The 13,180-nt window shown below is 43.6% G+C and overlaps 1 long non-coding RNA gene across 1 annotated transcript in view; it reads right to left on the reverse strand.

Annotated features, from left to right (window-relative positions):
• Positions 1 to 11,670, reverse strand: part of LOC134479978 (uncharacterized) — a 13,345-nt gene extending 1,675 nt beyond the window's left edge. Inside the window, exons 1-2 of the long non-coding RNA XR_010054053.1 lie at positions 11,571 to 11,670; positions 11,404 to 11,481 (exon numbers count right to left, since the gene is read on the reverse strand). This is a non-coding gene — a long non-coding RNA (uncharacterized LOC134479978). The remainder of the gene's footprint in view (positions 1 to 11,403; positions 11,482 to 11,570) is intronic.
• Between the last annotated feature and the right edge of the window lie 1,510 nt (positions 11,671 to 13,180).

The following is a 13,180-nucleotide window of genomic DNA, read 5'->3' on the forward strand; positions in this document are numbered from 1 at the left end:
CACACACACTCACACACACACACACACACTCACTCACACACTCACTCACACACACCTCTTGGCACTTCTATCCTTTGTCTCTCCCTATAATTCTTGAAGCAGGTTGTTAACGTCTACAAGACAACTTACTGGGGTTTTGATTAGTAGGAGCCCTTGCTCCTCTTTTTTCCTCCCAACCCCCCCAACCCCCTCCCCACTTTCTTTTTCTTTTGAGTAATGGAGAGAAAACCCAAGGTTTCGTATACATACTATGATAGGCAAATACTGTATGGGCCTATTTCAGGACCCTCTATTCTATTACACTGGTGTCTTTAGCCATTCATTCACCAATAAAATATAGGTGAATTCACTGAGCTACTCCCCCAGGCTAGAACTGACATAACTACCTGTGTGTGTGTGTGTGTGTGTGTGTGTGTGTGTGTGTAGTGTGTGTGGTGTATCCCTGTTTGTCTAGTTTCAGCACAGTGTTTCCTCTTATTTATCTTTGACATATTTTTAGATTTACACCTAAGCACTATATTTTAGAAGCTGTAGTTTTTGAATAGCATTGGGTACGCTTGTTCCTGAGCTGATGGCCCTGGAGTTGACCTTCAAATGTTCTTCACCATGTTCTTTCTTTTTCTGGTCTCAGAAGAAAGGTATAGATATTGTTAGAAAGAGATGCATCCCTGCCAAACCGTCTGCCTCACACTGACCTAGGAAGGCCCGAGTAGCCATCTTGCACAATGCTAGTGCCTGAAGTACAGTCTTAAAACTGTTGTCAAAATCTGTTCTGAGTTTATTACCATAATACTATTTATTATATAGTTTGCCATTCTTACTTTTGAGGAAGAAATTAGCTCATTTTTCTTTGTTGGTTTGTCATTACCCCCTCACCCCCCAACCCTAGACAGGGTTTCTCTATATAGTCCTGGCTATCCTGGAACTCAGTGTAGACCAGTCTGGCCTCGTGCTTGGAGATCTACCTGCCTTCACTTCCCAAGTGTTTAGATTAAAGGTGTGTGCCACCACTGCCTGGCATCTTGTTTTTCTCTACATGATTTTCCCCCTTACTTATATCAAGCACAGTTTTTGATGGTTGGGTGGTTTGTTTCATTTTTGTTTTTTGTTTTGTTTTTTTTTTTTTGTTTGTTTCACTGAATAAATACAGGGCATCTACTCTATAGATGGCATCTTCAACCTGTGTCTGTGCACATGCCTGCAGTGCATTGACAGGGGAAGCACATACAGCAGAGCTGGACAAAGCCCTCAAATCCATGGCTTCATAGAGCTTCCGTTCTACGGGATGTATGGGAGGAGGGGAGGATAGACGGTAAACAGAAATTACACAATACAGTCAGGTCGTGATAAATATTATTAAGAAAAATAGATCCAGAAAGTAGGCTTGAGGAATGTCTACTTAGTACCAGGGCTGCAAGCAGAGTAGAGAATGATGGGTAGCTCCCACCCTAACCAAAAAAAATCACTGTCCTGAGGACTTTGCCCTGTATCTCTCCTCACAGTTCCCAGATGGATTTCTGTGTAATCAGTGCTCAGGCAAAACTGGACCTGTCAGGGCAGAACCTGGAGATTAGGTGGAATGTGCCACTGATGATATAAACATGAGGAAACGAAAGCATCTCAGGTGTCATCGGTGTCCACTTTGTATTTCTGATTTGTCAAGGAACCAATATTCAAGTAAAAGGGGGAAATCAGAGCCACAAGGTGTGGACCAGTGTGATGTTTGGAGGAATAGAAGACATTTATCTAATCAGCAAGAGCTGAGAAGATGAACCCTCAGGAGACTGAGCGGCAGAGCCTCGCTCGCAGCTGATTTTGTTTATCCTGGTGCCCTGAAGAGTTTCTTATCAAGATCACCGATGGCATGCTAATGTGGAAGGCAGGTCTTCCTTGTCTAGTGCTCTCAGTTTCTCTCAAGACTCTTCCTCCTTTTCCTACCTTCCCTCCTTTCTTCTTCCCTCTCCCTCATATTCCCTTTCTCTGTGTAGACTTTAGACAATCTCATCCAGAGCCATGACTTAATAAGTCTTCTATACACTGACAAATATTTTTCATATATACATATATCCATATTTCATATATATATATATTCTTGTTTTCTCTAAGTTAGCAAATCTAACTTGCTAAGTGGTATCCATTATTATGCTGAATGGATATTTAAACATGGTTAAAGTGGAAAACTCGACATCCGTTCATCTGCCTTCCCTAATTTCCTAATACAGGCCTCCCTAAATCTTTTCTATCCCAACACTAGTGCCATTGTTTATCCTATTGCTTGGTATAGTTATCATGTAAATCCTACATGCGGTCTTATCCCTAGGTTTTATGCAATAGCACCGATTAAAAAATTGTCATTATCGTGCACCAGGAGGCTAGCAACGAAGATCACAATAATTTTAAGATCATCCTTGGCTATTTAAAAAGTTCAAGGCTGGGTTAGGCTGCATGAGACTCTGTCTCAAAATAACAACGGAACTATGGCCTGCCTGCACTGCCTCACTGGTGTACTTGACCTGAGGTGGTAGAGATTAGAATGGATTGCAGTCCTGCTGTGAGCACAGGCAACATGGGAGAGCCACCAGCCACTGAGGCAAGATCCCTGGGCTTGGCCTCCCAACTGCATGGTCATTGAGAGACTATGCGCTCGGGGATACAGCAGGAAAGATCATTCCTGTTGGATCCTTGGGTTGTTCTGTGAAGGCTAGCACGACAGGAACTAGAAAAGGCCAGCATGAGCAATAGGAGCCCAGGAGGAAACCACTCCACCCTTTTAGCACTCTGTAGACAGATCTTAACTCTGTCCAGTGTGCAAGGGAGATGCTGCTGTGCAAGTGCTGAGGAGAGAGTGTGGAGCTGAGGCTGAGCATGCCGATAACTGACACGGTGTCTTTCAGAATAACAGGGGGGTTTTCCACAGAGTGCAAGCATCAGACACTGTGATCTTCTTCAGTTCTCAGATTATTCACCAGGAATACCACTTAAAATTAGGGTTTACAGGGCTGGAGAGATGGCTCAGCAGTTAAAAGGACTGGCTCCACTTCCAAAGGACCCAGGTTCAAATCCCAACACCCACATGGCAGCTCACAACTGTCTCTAACTCCTGTTCCAGATCTGACAACCTCACACAGACGTACATGGAGGCAGAACGCCAATGTAAATAAAATTTAAAAAAAAAAAAGTAGAATTTACAATGCTCCTGCTTGGTTCCCATTCTACCTTGAAGTTTCATCTAGGAATGTCACTGGTGTTCTAGCCAAATTCTGTCCCAGGCGCTGAGTTCAGTGAAGGGGTTTCAGATGAGGAATGGCGCAGTTTGGCTGTGTGTAATGGCACATGCCAGATTTTGGAGGCCAGAGTGAAATGAGCATGTAAGTCTTGGAATTCGAAGCTAGCCTGGGCTACATATTGAGACCCTCATGTAGACAAAGGTCTAGTTGTGGGGACTCACACCTCTAATCCCAGTGCTTGGGAAGCTAAGGCAGTTGGTTCTCATGAATTGGAGGTGAGTCTGGCCTATACAAGTGACCTTGCCTCAAAAACCTACAAAATGAAACAACTAAGACAGTACTTGTCAGGAATGCGCAGGCGCTCGTATGTGGATTACAGAGGCCATATCTAACAGGTACATAGAGCAGGAAGATAAGTCAGTTAAATGCTCTTTTCAAACTCACGCTTTCTTCAAGGGGTAATACTTTCCATACTCACCTGTGCAAATCACTCTTTTTAAAAATTATTTTTATTAATTAATATTATTATTATCATTAAATCTTTTTTTTACAGTCCAGTCATTATCCCCCTCCAAGTCTGCCCCTTGACTGTTCCTCATCCCATTCCTCCTCCTCCTGTCTCCAAGAGGATGTCCCCACACCCTCCTACCCCCACCCCACCAAACCTCCCTACTCCCTGGGGCCTCATGGCTCTCAAGCGTTAGGTGCATCTTTTCTCACTGAGGTCAGACCAGGCAGTCCTCTGCTGTATATGTGTCCGAGGCCTCATATTAGCTGGTGTATGCTGCCTGATTGGTGGCTCGGTATCTGAGAGATCTTAGGGGTTCAGGTTAGTCCTATGGGGTCCCCTTCCTCCTCAGTTTCTTCCAGCTTTTCTCTAATTCAACCACAGGGGCCCCTGGCTTCTGTCCATTGGTTGGGTGTAAATACCTGCATCTAACTCTTTCAACTGCTTGTTGGGCCTTTTGGAGGACAGCCATGCTAGGCTCCTGTCTGTAGGCACATCAGTGTCAGGCCTTGGAGCCTCCCCTTGAGATGGATCCCAAGTTGGGCCTGTCGTTGGACCTCCTTTCCCTCAGTCTCTTCTCCATTTTTGTCCCTGCAGTTCTTTTAGACAGGAACAATTCTAGGTCAGAGTTTTTGACTATGGGTTGGCAACCCCATCCCTCCACTTGATCCCTCCATTGTCTTTCTACCAGAGGTAGACTCTACAAGTTCCCTTTCTCCACTGTAGAGCATTTCATTCAAGGTCCCTCCCTTGGAGTCCTGAGCTTCTCTCACTTCCCAGGTCTCTGAGACGCCCCACCATGCCACAGGGGCACGTATTTCACTATGTTCATTGTGGCTTTTTTATGTAGCCAGAAGCTGGAAACAACCCAGTTGCCCCACAATGGAAGAATGGATACAAAAAATGTGGTTCGTTTACACAATGGAATACTATTCAGCTATTAAGAACGAGGACATTATAAGGTTTGCAGGCAAATGAATGGAACTAGAAAATATCATCCTGTGTGAGGCAACCCAGACCCAAAAGGACATGCATGGTATGTACTCACTAATAAGTGGATATTAGCCAAAAAAAAAGAAAGAAAGAAAGAAAGGAAGGAAGGAAGGAAGGAAGGAAGGAAGGAAGAAAGAGAAAGAAAGAAAGAAAGAAAGAAAGAAAGAAAGAAAGAAAGAAAGAACAGAATACCCAAAACACAATCCACAGAACTCAAGAAGGTTAACAAACTGAAGGGCCCAAGTGAGGAAGCCTCAATCCCATTAGGGAGGAAGAAGAAAGCAATAGCAGGAGTCAGAGGGAGGGAGGGACTGAGGTGGGGGAGGGGACAGGAAGGGTGTGAGGGAAAAATGATCAGGTATTGGGGGTGGGAACAGGATTGAAGCCCTGAGGACCAGCAGAAAGAATGGAAACAGAACAGTCAACCTTAGGAGATAGGAGGTGGGGAAACCCTCTAATTAATTAATTTTTAGTACTGAGGACCAAACCCAGGGTTTTGCACATTCTAGGAAAAATGTTCTCCTACTCACAAACCACCCTGAAAGAGCAAAAGTAGTCTACTCATTCAGTTGAGCTAATCACATCAGTTACCTAGCAAACAGAAAGCCCTGGGGGTTATGCTAGAGGCATGTAAGGTTGGAGAGGAGATTTAGGGCAGAGGTAAAAGTACAAGGCTGTTGAATGTGTCGCTGTGTGGGAAAAGTAAACTCAGGGAAGTGTTAGGGACAGGCGAAGCTCTGCAGTTCTCAACTCAAAGAGGAAGGAACAAGAAAAGGACGGTGGAGGGGGATTAAAAACATGTCTTTAGTTATGGCACTAATTCATCTAGAATTGAACTTTCCAATAACGGGGGAGATGGGATCATAAAATAAAATTAGTGCATATTTTTCTATTTTGGTATGAATTTTTTCAATTTTTCATCTGAATATTAGTGAAAATGAGACTTAATGATTTATTTTGTTTTGTTTTACTTTCTTTGAATGTGGAGAACTCACAGATGCTAGGTAAGCACTCCTACTAATACAATACCTTTCCAGCCCACAAGAATGTCACAGGATATTCGATCACCCTGTGAACCCAGAGATTGTGCTATTTACTGAAAGAAAAAAAAAACAAAACTGTTTCTAGTTGTGGGTTCTTTAATCCTTCTAGCTGAAATTCAAACATGCACTTAGTGCACACCTTTAATCCTCAACAATGACGGTAAAGTTAGTTAGAAGGAAGCACCCATGTTTGAAAGTGCCGTCTAATTGAACGGCAGACAAAGTGACAAATCAGAGAAAGATTTGACAGAATAGGATATGCACAATTCTCAGGAGAAGAGAGCAGAAAGAAAGTTGGGGGGCAGGGGCACAGTTTTACCAGGAGAGTTTTACAGAGACAGGTTGCAGAGAGAACGAGCTAGACACAGGTCAAGACAGAAGGAGCCAGAAGATTAGAATGGATTGCCAAAGTTAGTATGAGGCCAAGCAGAGCAAAAAGTCAAAGGACAAGAGAGAAGCCAGATTGGATCAGTTAGCTTGGAGAGGAGTTGAAGCCAGAACAGCTGAGTTGAACCAGCCAGCCAGAGTTCAGAACTAGAAAGTGTGAGCTTATCCAGCAGCAAGTCACGGAGGCTGAAAACACTCTAGGCCTAGATTAGATTAGATTGTATGGAGGCTAGAAGCTTCCAAGACTAGGCCTAAGTTAGCAGGCAGAGGCAGTGAGTCTCCAGGCAACAATTACATCAGGAAAATAAAAATTACATTTACACATGAATATCATGGAGGCTTAGATTAGAGAAATGTTTAAGAAACTGCTTCCTATTCTTATGTAAAGGGCTGGCTCTAAACCTGCTTCCATGGCCAGAAAGCCTCCTTATATGGAACCAGAACCTCAGCCATGTTCTCAGGTCTGCTCAGAAAGAGGAAATCAGGTAGTTATGCACGTTTAAAAGTTTTCTCTGGAAGAACTCAGCACAAGCTGCAGAGCTGTGCATGAGGCTATGGACTCAATGATTTGGGCACTAAGCTCTCAGTAGGAATTCTGTAACTGAGCCAGCAGGTGCCCATAGAGCTGACAAGTGAAAGAATGAAGGGTGCTTTAGGGGCTAGGGATGTGGCTGCCTTAGTACAGTGCTTGGCTAACCTCTGAGTTCTGTCCTCAAGTAAACTCGACCTGGTGGTTAGTACAAGCCTACAATCCCAGCACTTGGGAATGTAGAGGCAGGAGGATCCAAAATTTAGTGTCGGTCTGGAGAGATGGTTCAGAGGTTAAGAGCATTGACTGTTCTTTCAGAGGTTCAGAGTTCAAATCAGCAATCACATATGCTCACAACCATCTATAATGGGATCTGATGCCCCCTTCTGGTGTGTCTGAAGACAGCGACAATGTACTCATATATAATAAATAAATAAATAAATAAATAAATAAATAAATAAATAAATAAATAAATAAATAAATCTTTAAAAAAAAAAAGAAACCAAGTGTCATCCCTGGCTGCATAACAAGTTCAAGACCCTGCTTCCCCCCCCCCCCCAAAAATACTTAGGAAGATTGAAGGTCTGGAAACATTGCTCAGTGGTTAAGAGGACTCTCTGTTCTTTCCGAGGGCCTGAATTTGATTCCCAGTGACTAAAGCATCTCTAACTCCAGCTCTAGGGGATCTGGTGTTCTCTCTGGCCTCTATGGGCACCAGGCACACACGTGGTGCACACACATAAATGCAGGCAAAACCTCATACACATAAAATACGATTTTTTTTTAAAGAAAGAAGTCATGATAATCTTAGGATAAAAATTTACTGCAGTAACGGAAATTCAGTCACTATACTTTGGTAATAAACTTCTTGGCCATAAAGAGCCCTAAAATTAAAAAACAAAACACCCTCAATCATCTTAGCCAGATGTAGTGGCTCACACCTTGAATCCTAGAACTTAGGAGGCAGGAGCAGGTGGATCAATGTGAGTTCAAGGCCAGCCTGGTCCACATAGCGAGTTCCAGGACAACCCAGGCTACATAGAGCAACCCTGTCTCAGAAACCAGTAAAACAAAACAAACAAGCACACAAAAGCCTCACTTCACCATTTATGACCCTGCTGTTTTCTAACCACTTTTCTGTTTACAGAGTGTTCCTTACTTGGAACTTGCCTGGTGTCTTCTCCTGGGTAGATTCATGATAGGCATATGTGGTGAGAAAATTACACGTGACAGGACATCATTCTCCAAGCACTGTGCCCAGAGGCACATCCAATCCACGTCATCATCTGGCCAAAGTTACCAATCATCTTTTATGTGCATTCAGATGCTATATTTTTCTCATTTACAATCTCATCAATATTAATTGCCCCAAATAATACAATCAGCTTTGTGTTTATTGCCTCATACCCCAACTACCAATTAAATTGTAGTTCCACAGAGGCAAGATGGTTGTCTGTTTTATGTAGAAACATAGCCTTTCTTTATGACAGGACATTATTTAAGCACTGCAAATACCTATGGTCATAAGATGTGAAGACAATATGGGAAAAATACAATTAAGTATAATTTCAATATCCCATATTAGCCAATATATTTAACACAAGTCATCGTTAGTAAAATGGATTGATAAGGTTACATACAAATTCCCCTTGCCTCTGTCTGGAGATGACAGAATGTAAATAAAAAGGTTAAAAATTGGGAAGAGCGTTGGAGAGATGGCTCAGCAGTTAAGAACACTGGCTGCTTCCACTGATCTCTTCCAGAGGTCCTGAGTTCAATTCCCAGCAACCACATGGTGGCTCGCAATCCTCTGTAACGGGATTCGATGCCCTCTTCTGGTGTTTCTGAAGACAGCGACAGTGTACTCACACACATAAAAAAATAAATAAATCTTAAAAAAAAAAGAGGTAACCTCCAAGGTTACCTTATTTAAAAAAATAAATATTGGTAAGAGAGAAGAGGCAAGAAGCAGAGGGAACGAGTATGTCACTGACATATCTAGACTTGTCTAGTCTCTGGACTGGGATTGTTCTAAACATCCCACTCTGGAGAGCACTGAGAGATGTCGTTTTCTGTCTTTCTGAAAGTCAACCCTCCTCCAGCATTATGGCTCAACGTTCTTCTTTTTAAACCGTAGTTCATTTCAACTCAGACGTTGCACATAGTACAAATTTTGTTGATACCTCTTAAGACCAAAATCATGAAGTAAAAGACAGAAACATCATAGTCAATGACCAGTTGAGTCGATTCAATGACTGCGAGTGACGGGTCGCTCTATCTTCTGTTCAGTCAAAGGACAGCAGCAATACTATGCTGTCTCTGGGTTTGTGGCATCTCTAGGTGACAACTTCAAAGGGCGGTTCACAAAAAGTGGAGAGACTTGGCTAGCTGGTAAGGAATTGCAGCAATGAACGTCAAAGTGATATACTTCGCAGTGGTATTCAAATGGGAACATGAGTGGAACTCCCCAAGTGTCAGCTGACAGTGGGAACGCTGATCCTGCCATTCTGTGAGGGATTCTGGACATCATCTAGAGGACTTAGGTGAAAGTGAACGCCTGAAGGAAACTGGTTGCTTCAGAAAAGGTAAAAACATCTTAGAAGTAAAGACAGCAAAAGCCCCATGTTAAACTGTCAGAAACACTTCATGTGATTATGCAAAGGATAAAACATTAGATTCAGATTAAAACCCGGAAAGCCAGGAGCTGGAGAGATGGCTCAGTGGTTAAGAGCATCAGCTGCTCTTACAGAAGTCTGGAGCTCAATTCTCAGCAACCACACAGCGGCTCACAACCATCTGTGATGGTATCTGATGCCCACTCCACTCATAGGCTATCCTTCCAGATAGAAAGTTATGCAAAGGAGTGTAGCAGCTGGTGTTCTCTTGTTAATTGTGTTACCCCAAAAACCCTGCAGTGACTAAAGGAAGGCTGCCCCTCAGCTGGCTCACTCTGATTGGTAATGGCTGGGCAGAGGGTGATGGGAGCTGCAGAAGGAAAAATGTCCGAAATGGCTGCCCAGAAGCGTCTCGGGCAGCAAAGACTAGGGAGCCGCTCCTTGCCCAGCTATTTTAAAATTAGCTGCCATGTGTGCATGTGCATGTTCATGTACATGTGCACGCATCTTCTATATGGTGCATGGCAGTGTAGCCCCTACTGAGTGGGCAGTAATGGAGTTCTAAGGTTTTGAAGTGTTGGGCCTGAGTTAAGAGTGATTACTGCTGTTCTTTCAGAGGACCACAAGTTGGTTCTCAGCATCCATATTGGGGCGCTCACAACAACTTGTAATTCTAACTCTCTTCCAGCCTCTAAGAACACCTGAACTAGCATATACGCGTATGTACATAGTGCTCATAGGATGCCTTCTGCTAGCATCTTCTAGAACAAGAGGGACTTTTCGCCTATGAAGTCTCAACAATACAGTTGCCTAAACAAGGCCTGCACCATGACAACACCAGCTGACACACCAATATGGATGGGGGAATTTCACAAGGTCCTCCCCTAGACAAGGAACTACATCAAGTAATGGCTGCTGAGAGGAGAAGAATCACCTTTCTCCAGTGAAAAGACCTGCTGATAGGTTAACAATCTAAAGTGGCCAGTCCTAGGCTGGAGAGATGGCTCAGCGGCTAAGAACACTGACTGCTCTTCCAGAGGTCCTGAGTTTAATTCCCAGCAACCACATGGTGGCTCATGAGCATCTGTAACGGAATCTGATGCCTTCTTCCTGTGTGTCTGAAGATAGCTACAGTGTACTCATATACATAAAATAAATAAATAAGTAAAAAAAAATAACAAACAAGGCATAGAAACCATTTCATTGTGAAGCCATAGTAAGTCACAGTGTGTCCCACAGTATATCCCTCTGTCCACACATCTTCACTTGCAAACATTCATTGCAATGAGTCAATGGTCTGGTTCGAAATTTCTGGCTTCTGTGACACCATCAACATTGTATCTTCACCAAGTCTCCTCCTGGTTATTATTGTGTCCTGTGTCATGGAGATCCTGCAGCTTTGGATCTGCAGGACAGGTATGTTCATGCACTCCGGCAGTTCATAGATGGAATAGATTTTGGGGTGGGTCAACTCAAAGCCAAGGGTCTGGGTCTGTGTGGTAGTTGAGTTGGTCAATCAACCAAGTCTCTCTAGCACTACTCCAGCTGGGCTACCCAGAGCTACAGTCAGCAGGAGGCAGGGTCCGCCCTCCTGCTCTCTTGTCTTGGGCTGGCTCGCCTGCACCTACACCTCCAGAGCCAGCTCCACTGTGCTGCTCATTTAAGGCACAAGGCCCACTCTTCCAAGGGCTTCAGCCTGTGAGGGGCTGGGCCAGCTCTCCAACTCTTGCACACTTGGGCCTGGCTCACCCATGTCCTTGCCCTCAGGGCCAGCTCCACTTTGTTGCCCAGGCAACTTGCAGCATATGCTCTCCTCTAGTTCTCATGCCCTCAGGGCCAACTCTTCTGACCTATTTTTTCTTTTAAGTAAAACCTTGTAAAAATTATGGGATAATCATAATTTTCCTGTTGATATTCTATCACACTTCTGCACTATTCTAGTTTTCAGTCTCATTCTTATAGTTCTATACTGCTTGAATGCAAAGCAATATGCAGTATAGGATTTCCTTACCATCACCATCATCATAACAACAAACAAACAAACAAACAAACAAAACCAAAGGGCCCCTGGTAGAGGCGATGATCCCAGATACTGGCTTACCTCTAAGGTCAGCCTAAGGCTGTACCACTAGCTTCTGTTTCAACAGAGTTTTGGGCTCAGCTGCTCACAGTCAGGAATCTGAAGAAGCAAGAAGGAGGAAGGGTTAAAAGCAAGATCTATCCCTTAAAGGCACAAAGCCCTCTCCCGTGACCTGTGACCAGGCCCACCTCTTAATAGTCTGTCCTGCTATGAACTCAACAGTGGGTTAATTCATCGATGAAGTTAGTATCCTCAGGATCCAGGCCACCTCTATAGTGCCTGGTGGGCGGGGAAAGGGGGAGGGGGGAGAGGGCGGGTGGATCTAGACTAGAATAATTGGTCAATGAGTGGCCTCTCCTTGGAACATTAATGATTCTGTCCTTTGCTGTCCCATCAAGCCAGACCCTGGGATTCTGTGTCTCAGCTTAGGGTATTACAGTTTCTAAGTGTTCACATTTGAAACTTTAATTTATTTTTTCTTTGAAAGTGTTATTACTGCCAGACGCTGGTGGCACATGCCTTTAGTCCTGGCACTCAGGAGGCAAAAGCAGGCAAATCTCTGAGTTCAAAGCCAGGCTGGTCTACAGAGCAAGTTCCAGGACCGAGAAATCCTGTCAAAAAAAAAAAAAAAAAAAAAAAAAAACAGAACAAAACAAACAAACAAAAAACCCACAGTGTTATTATCTAGACTAGTACTATTGTATAGCATGCTTATAAATGTTCGTGGAATTCTGATTGAATAGCTGCTTTTCTTCAAATAACATTGAACGACGATTCTTATCAGATGCGTGCAGTTCCTGGGTTATAAACAACCCCCTCTCCTCTCCATTTAAATCATTCAATATACGGTTTTAGACGTAGAACATTGTCTATTAGTAGCCAGTATATCTTATACTCTTCTCTAGAGACCTAAGTTGTTGTTCATCATGCCCATAAGTGTAAGAATGTGCATGCACGAACACACACACACACACACACACACACACACACACACACACACACACACGAGGGAGGGGGACACGCAATAATGGGCTCAAAAATTTTATTCTCTAGCAAGCCAAAATGTCAAACACCTCAGTGGCAGGTATGAAAAACAGTAAGCCTGTCCCTGCTGAGCCACCCGCTGAATATTCCATATGCCAGATGCTAAATTTAGGAGAAAGAAAGGAAAGTTTAAAATCTTATTCTCTATTCACTGCTCTGCAAGAGCTGCCTTTTCTTTTCTTCCGGAGCAGCTGCAGCAGAAGCTTACATGAATGCAAAACACAAGCGCTACTAGAAACAAGGCATAATTTAAAAGAATTCACCAGATGACTTAAACAAATAAACCTAGTGGGTTAAGCTTATTGTTCTACAGAGAATAAGCAACTCAGCTACCCACGGATTGATGGAATTCACTGGAATAGAGCAGGGCTGACAAATGGGGCTAAAATATTTGGCAGTGTACTTTGTCCTGAGACAAATGACCGACTTACTTTAAATTCATTTCCTGCAGCTGGTGAGTGGGTGGCCAGGTCTGCAGCCCACCCATTGTAGCCAAGTAACATTTCGTGACTTTGATGGGTTGTCACCTTTTGATTCTATATTTTACAGAACAATGTACACTGCAGATCGTTTTGCAAATGTTCTGCTATAAACGAGGACCCTTTGCAAGCCGCAGCCACGCTCAGAGAATGGGATGTTTGCACAAGCTGCAGAATAGACTGTTGGGCAGCAGGCAGAGCTCGAGCAGTCAAACACGGCTGCTGCATCTTGGCCTTCACAATGCCCCTCTGCAGGACTGAATACTTCACCCATT

The sequence above is a fragment of the Rattus norvegicus genome, chromosome 8 (assembly GCF_036323735.1).
Source record: "Rattus norvegicus strain BN/NHsdMcwi chromosome 8, GRCr8, whole genome shotgun sequence".
NCBI classification, from domain to species: Eukaryota; Metazoa; Chordata; class Mammalia; order Rodentia; family Muridae; genus Rattus; species Rattus norvegicus.